Raw genomic sequence first — 7,478 nt, 5'->3', positions numbered from 1 at the left:
AATGCCCAGGTTTACCTCCAATGTACTACCATCATTACTCAATGCCCAGGTTTACCTCCAATGTACTCACATCCTACCATCATTACTCAATGCCCAGGTTTACCTCCAATGTACTCACATCCTACCATCATTACTCAATGCCCAGGTTTACCTCCAATGTACTCACATCCTACCATCATTACTCAATGCCCAGGTTTACCTCCAATGTACTCACATCCTACCATCATTACTCAATGCCCAGGTTTACCTCCAATGTACTCACATCCTACCATCATTACTCAATGCCCAGGTTTACCTCCAATGTACTCACATCCTACCATCATTACTCAATGCCCAGGTTTACCTCCAATGTACTCACATCCTACCATCATTACTCAATGCCCAGGTTTACCTCCAATGTACTCACATCCTACCATCATTACTCAATGCCCAGGTTTACCTCCAATGTACTCACATCCTACCATACCTTTGTCTGTACATTATGCCTTGAATCTATTCTATCGCGTCCAGAAACCTGCTCCTTTTACTCTCTGTTCCGAACGTACTAGACGACCAGTTCTGTTAGCCTTTAGCCGTAGCCTTATCCTACTCCTCCTCTGGTGATGTAGAGGTGAATCCTGGCCCTGCAGTGCCTAGCTCCACTTCTACTCCCCAGGTGCTCTCATTTGTTGACTTCTGTAACCATAAAAGCCTTGGTTTCATGCATGTTAACATTAGAAGCCTCCTCCCTAAGTTTGTTTTATTCACTGCTTTAGCACACTCTGCCAACCCAGATGTCCTAGCCGTGTCTGAATCCTGGCTTAGGAAAACCACCAAAACCCCTGAAATTTCCATCCCTAACTATAACATTTTCCGACAAGATAGAACGGCCAAAGGTGGCGGTGTTGCAATCTACTGCAGAGATAGCCTGCAGAGTTCTGTCTTACTATCCAGGTCTGTGCCCAAACAATTTGAACTTCTACTTTTAAAAATCCACCTTTCCAGAAACAAGTCTCTCACCGTTGCCGCTTGTTATAGACCACCTTCTGCCCCCAGCTGTGCCCTGGACACTATATGTGAATTGATTGCCCCCCATCTATCTTCAGAGCTCGTACTGCTAGGTGACCTAAACTGGGACATGCTTAACACCCCGGCCATCCTACAATCTAAGCTTGATGCCCTCAATCTCACACAAATTATCAATGAACCCACCAGGTACAACCCCAAATCGGTAAACATGGGCACCCTCATAGATATCATCCTAACCAACTTGCCCTCCAAATACACCTCTGCTGTTTTCAACCAAGATCTGAGCGATCACTGCCTCATTGCTTGCATACGTAATAGGTCTGCGGTCAAACGACCACCCCTCATCACTGTCAAACGCTCCCTAAAACACTTCAGCGAACAGGCCTTTGCAATCGAACTGGCCGGGGTATCCTGGAATGACATTGACCTCATCCCGTCAGTAGAAGATGCATGGTTATTCTTTAAAAGTGCCTTCCTCACCATCTTAAATAAGCATGCCCCATTCAAAAAGTTTTGAACCAGGAACAGATATAGCCCTTGGTTCACTCCAGACCTGACTGCCCTTGACCAGTACAAAAACATCCTGTGGCGTTCTGCATTAGCATTGAATAGCCCCCGCGATATGCAACTTTTCAGGGAAGTTAGGAACCAATATACGCGATATACACAGGCAGTTAGGAAAGCAAAGGCTAGCTTTTTCAAACAGAAATATGCATCCTGTAGCACAAACTCCAAAAAGTTCTGGGACACTGTAAAGTCCATGGAGAATAAGAGCACCTCCTCCCAGCTGCCCACTGCACTGCGGCTAGGAAACACTGTTACCACCGATAAATCCACAATAATTGAGAATTTCAATAAGCATTTTTCTACGGCTGGCCATGCTTTCCACCTGGCTACCACTACCCCGGTCAACAGCCCTGCACCCCCCACAGCAACTCGCCCAAGCCTCCCCCATTTCTCCACCACCCAAATCCAGATAGCTGATGTTCTGAAAGAGCTGCAAAATCTAGACCCCTACAAATCAGCCGGGCTAGACAATCTGGACCCTCTCTTTCTAAAATTATCTGCCGAAATTATTGCAACCCCTATTACTAGCCTGTTTAAGCTCTCTTTCGTATCGTCTGAGATTCCCATAGATTGGAAAGCTGCCGCGGTCATCCCCCTCTTCAAAGGGGGAGACACTCTTGACCCAAACTGCTACAGACCTATATCTATCCTACCCTGTCTTTCTAAGGTCCTCAAAAGCCAAGTTAACAAACAGATTACCGACCATTTCGAATCCCACCGTACCTTCTCCGCTACGCAATCTGGTTTCCAAGCTGGTCATGGGTGCACCTCAGCCATGCTCAAGGTCCTAAACGATATCATAACCGCCATCGATAAGAGACATTACTGTGCAGCCGTATTCATCGACCTGGCTAAGGCTTTCGACTCTGTCAATCACCACATTCTTATCGGCAGACTCAACAGCCTTGGTTTCTCAAATGACTGCCTCGCCTGGTTCACCAACTACTTCTCTGATAGAGTTCAGTGTGTCAAATCGGAGGGCCTGTTGTCCGGATCAGCTGTCAGAGCTGCTCAAAGATCATTGCACCTGTACATAGCCCATCCAGCGACAAGCGTAGCCTAGTGGTTAGATTGTTGGACTAGTAACCAAAAGGTTGCAAGATCAAATCCCCGAGCTGACATGGTACAAATCTGTCGTTCTGCCCCTGAACAAGGCAGTTAACACACTGTTCCTAGGCTGTCATTGAAATAAGAATTTGTTCTTAACTGACTTGCCTCGTTAAATAAAAAATAAACACATGTTTTCTGTCTGTATCACAGTATGTGATGTCATAAACACATGTTCTCTGTCGATCACAGTATGTGATGTCATAAACACGTTCTCTGTCGATCACAGTATGTGATGTCATAAACACATGTTCTCTGTCGATCACAGTATGTGATGTCATAAACACATGTTCTCTGTCTGGATCACAGTATGTGATCTGTATATCTAGTATGTTCTGTACAGCAGTATGTATAGATTCCAGATAGAGACACAGGGATCAAACCGTACATCTAGTATGTTCTGTGTAGCAGATAGGAATACAAAGAATAACCCTCAGGACAGAGAGCCAACACACTACTGGGAACAGATAGGAAGATATGGAATAACCCTCCTCTCAGGACAGAGAGCCAACACACTACTGGGAACAGATAGGAAGATATGGAATAACCCTCAGGACAGAGAGCCAACACACTACTGGGAACAGATAGGAAGATATGGAATAACCCTCAGGACAGAGACAACACACTACTGGGAACAGATAGGAAGATATGGAATAACCCTCAGGACAGAGAGCCAACACACTACTGGGAACAGATAGGAAGATATGGAATAACCCTCAGGACAGAGAGCCAACACACTACTGGGAACAGATAGGAAGATATGGAATAACCCTCAGGACAGAGAGCCAACACACTACTGGGAACAGATAGGAAGATATGGAATAACCCTCAGGACAGAGAGCCAACACACTACTGGGAACAGATAGGAAGATATGGAATAACCCTCCCCTCAGGACAGAGAGCCAACACACTACTGGGAACAGAAAGGAAGATATGGAATAACCCTCAGGACAGAGAGACAACACACTACTGGGAACAGATAGGAAGATATGGAATAACCCTCAGGACAGAGAGCCAACACACTACTGGGAACAGATAGGAAGATATGGAATAACCCTCAGGACAGAGAGCCAACACACTACTGGGAACAGATAGGAAGATATGGAATAACCCTCAGGACAGAGAGCCAACACACTACTGGGAACAGATAGGACAGATGGAATAACCCTCAGGACAGAGAGCCAACACACTACTGGGAACAGATAGGAAGATATGGAGAACCCTCCCCTCAGGACAGAGAGCCAACACACTACTGGGAACAGAAAGGAAGATATGGAATAACCCTCAGGACAGAGAGACAACACACTACTGGGAACAGATAGGAAGATATGGAATAACCCTCAGGTACAGAGAGCCAACACACCACTGGGAACAGATAGGAACAGATGCAATAACCCGCAGGACAGAGAGCCAGCACACTACTGGGAACAGAGAGGAAGACAACCGAGTAACCCTCAGGACAGAGAGCCAGCTACACTGACTGGGAACAGATAGGAACAGATGGAATAACCCTCAGGAACAGAGAGAACAACACACTACTGGGACACAGATAGGAATACAAAGAATAACCCTCAGGACAGAGAGACAACACACTACTGTGAACAGATAGGAAGATATGGAATAACCCTCCTCTCAGGACAGAGAGCCAACACACAACTGGGAACAGATAGGAAGATATGGAATAACCCTCCTCTCAGGACAGAGAGCCAACACACTACTGGGAACAGATAGGAAGATATGGAATAACCCTCCTCTCAGGACAGAGAGCCAACACACTACTGGGAACAGATAGGAAGATATGGAATAACCCTCAGGACAGAGAGACAACACACTACTGGGAACAGGAAGATATGGAATAACCCTCAGGACAGAGAGACAACACACTACTGGGAACAGATAGGAAGATATGGAATAACCCTCAGGACAGAGAGCCAACACACTACTGGGAACAGATAGGAAGATATGGAATAACCCTCCCCTCAGGACAGAGAGCCAACACACTACTGGGAACAGATAGGAAGATATGGAATAACCCTCAGGACAGAGAGACAACACACTACTGGGAACAGATAGGAAGATATGGAATAACCCTCAGGACAGAGAGCCAACACACTACTGGGAACAGATAGGAAGATATGGAATAACCCTCAGGACAGAGAGCCAACACACTACTGGGAACAGATAGGAAGATATGGAATAACCCTCCCCTTCTCCTTCCCTTTCTTCTCCTTACCTCCCTCCCTCCTCTTATCCTTCTCTCTCCTCACCGCCTTCCCTCCCTCCTCCTCTTCTCCTCCCTCTCCTCACCTCCCTCCATCTCCTCATCTCCCTTACCTCCCTCCCTCCCTCCTCTTCTCCTTCACTCTCCTCTTCTCCATCTCCTGACCTCCTTCCCTCCCTCCCTCTCTCTTCTCCTTCCCTATCCTCACCTCCCTCTCTCCTCTCCTCCACCTCCTTCCTCCCTCCTACTCCCCTCCCTCCTCCTCTCCTTCTCACCTCCCTCTATCCTCACCTCCCCCTCCTCTCCTCCCTCCTCCTCTCCTTATCTCTCCTCTTCTCCTTCCCTCACCTCCCTCTCTCCTCTCCTCCCTCTCGCCTCTCCTCCCCCTCCTCTCCTCCACCTCCTGCTCCTCCTCTCCCCTCCCTATCTTTCCCTCTCATCTCCTCCTCTCCTCCCCCTCCCCTCCCTCCTCCTCACCTCCCTACCTCCCTCCTCCTCCTCTCCTCCCTCCTCCTCCTCATCTCACCTCCCTCTATCCTCACCTCCCCCTCCTCTCCTCCCCCTCCTCCCCCCTCATCTCTCCTCTTCTCCTTCCCTCTCCTCCACCTCCTGCTCCTCCTCTCCCCTCCCTATCTTTCCCTCTCATCTTCTCCTCTCCTCCCCCTCCCCTCCCTCCTCCTCACCTCCCCTCCTCCTCTCCTCACCCAGATCAACCTGCTGTTTAACCCCTCCACACTCACACACACCAGAAAGGACCCACAGTTAATTCAGAGACCTCCACAGGGTCTGTGTTCAGGTTAAGGTCAGGGCTAGGGGGTCAGAGGTTATAGGTCAGGGGCTTACCTCGGTCTTGTCTTTGGAGCGAGGGGCGCTCCGGCCGTTATTGGCCATCTCCCGAGCGGGGACCACGGAGATCTGCTGCACCGGCATCCTCACTGCGTTCCCAGATCTCTCCTCTCTCTGAACACACTCCGTGTGTGTACAACGGTAATCCAGTCGGTGTTCCACAGGTCCGGAACTCGGAGAACAGAATAGCGGAATGGGATCAGGTCACCGTGGAAACAGACAGAAGGCTCTGGACGGCAGGGTGTCAGATCGTCATGCCAACTCAGAACTCAACAACACCCCTCCCCCCTCAGAGAGCGAGAGAGAGAGAGATAATAGATTAATCTGAAACAGATCAGCTGTGATGGTAACTGGGGAGGAACAGGTGAGTGTCTGGCTGAGGGGGGAGGAGACTCAGGGTGCTGATTAGCATATGGCCCATCAGGCTTAACGCTCAAATTAGCCTGGCTACTGATAATCAGCTTACACACACTGGTTACCTAGCCCTTAAAACAACCTCAGTCCTTCCAGTTTGATGCTCAGTCTAGTCCAAAACGAACTCACCCAAACCAGCAGCGTAGCCAGAAATCTGCTGGCGGGTGGGCCCTAACCCTAAATTACTTCTATTCTACACATTCTAGAATCTAGAATAACAATCAGATGATCTAGAATGACAATTCGATGATCTAGAATGACATTTCGATGATCTAGAATGACATTCCGATGATCTAGAATGACAATCCGATGATCTAGAATGACAATCCGATGATCTAGAATGACAATCCGATGATCTAGAATGACAATCAGATGATCTAGAATGACATTCCGATGATCTAGAATGACATTCCGATGATCTAGAATGACAATCCGATGATCTAGAATGACATTCCGATGATCTAGAATGACATTCCGATGATCTAGAATGACAATCCGATGATCTAGAATGACATTCCGATGATCTAGAATGACAATCCGATGATTCAAGCGTGATTTTTTTATTTTTACTATTTTCTACATTGTAGAATAATAGTGAAGACTTCAAAACTTAAAATAAAACACATATGGAACCATGCAGTAACCAAAAAAGTGTAAAACAAATCAAAATATATTTTATATGTGAGATTCTTCAAAGTAGCCACCCTTTGCCTTGATGACTTGTGAAGCTGGTTGAGAGAATGCCAAGAGTGTGCAAAGCTGTCATCAAGGCAAAGGCTGGCTACTTTTAAGACGATTTGTTTAACACTTTTTTGGTTGCTACATGATTCAATATGTGTTATTTAATAGTTTTGATGTCTTCACTATTATTCTACAATGTAGAAAATATATATTTTTAAATAAAACCCAGATATTTTTTTTTTCCGCTACACCCGCAATAACATCTGCTAAACACGTGTATGTGACCTATACAATTTGATTTGATTTATGTGTCCAAACTTTTGCCAGGTACTGTGTATATATATATATACGAACCCGAACGGTTCACTTTGGGAGAATCCGTGTCAATGATTCTTCTTTTCCTATGAGATGACGCGTAGCCGCGGGAAGTAGGGGTGCTGAGGGATCTACAGTACCCCCTGAAAAATTACTTTCTTCACAAAAGTAGTGCACTGGGCCTTTAATAGTACTGTATTAGCGGACCGATATAGCGTCTGTAGCAAAGATATTTTTTCAGCACCCCCACTCCCTCGGAAATACAATTCTAAAAAAATATATATAAAAAACAGCACCCCCACCACCAAACTACTTCCTG

At 46.7% G+C, this 7,478-nt stretch overlaps 1 long non-coding RNA gene across 1 annotated transcript in view; it reads right to left on the bottom strand.

Annotated features, from left to right (window-relative positions):
- LOC139579440 (uncharacterized) overlaps positions 1-6,061 on the bottom strand; it is an 8,166-nt gene extending 2,105 nt beyond the window's left edge. Inside the window, exon 1 of the long non-coding RNA XR_011675747.1 lies at positions 5,747-6,061. This is a non-coding gene — a long non-coding RNA (uncharacterized lncRNA). The remainder of the gene's footprint in view (positions 1-5,746) is intronic.
- Between the last annotated feature and the right edge of the window lie 1,417 nt (positions 6,062-7,478).

This window comes from Salvelinus alpinus, chromosome 6 (genome assembly GCF_045679555.1).
Source record: "Salvelinus alpinus chromosome 6, SLU_Salpinus.1, whole genome shotgun sequence".
Lineage (NCBI taxonomy): Eukaryota > Metazoa > Chordata > Actinopteri > Salmoniformes > Salmonidae > Salvelinus > Salvelinus alpinus.
Note: the sequence above shows the minus strand (reverse complement) of the source record. Positions and strands in the feature narration are given on the sequence as shown.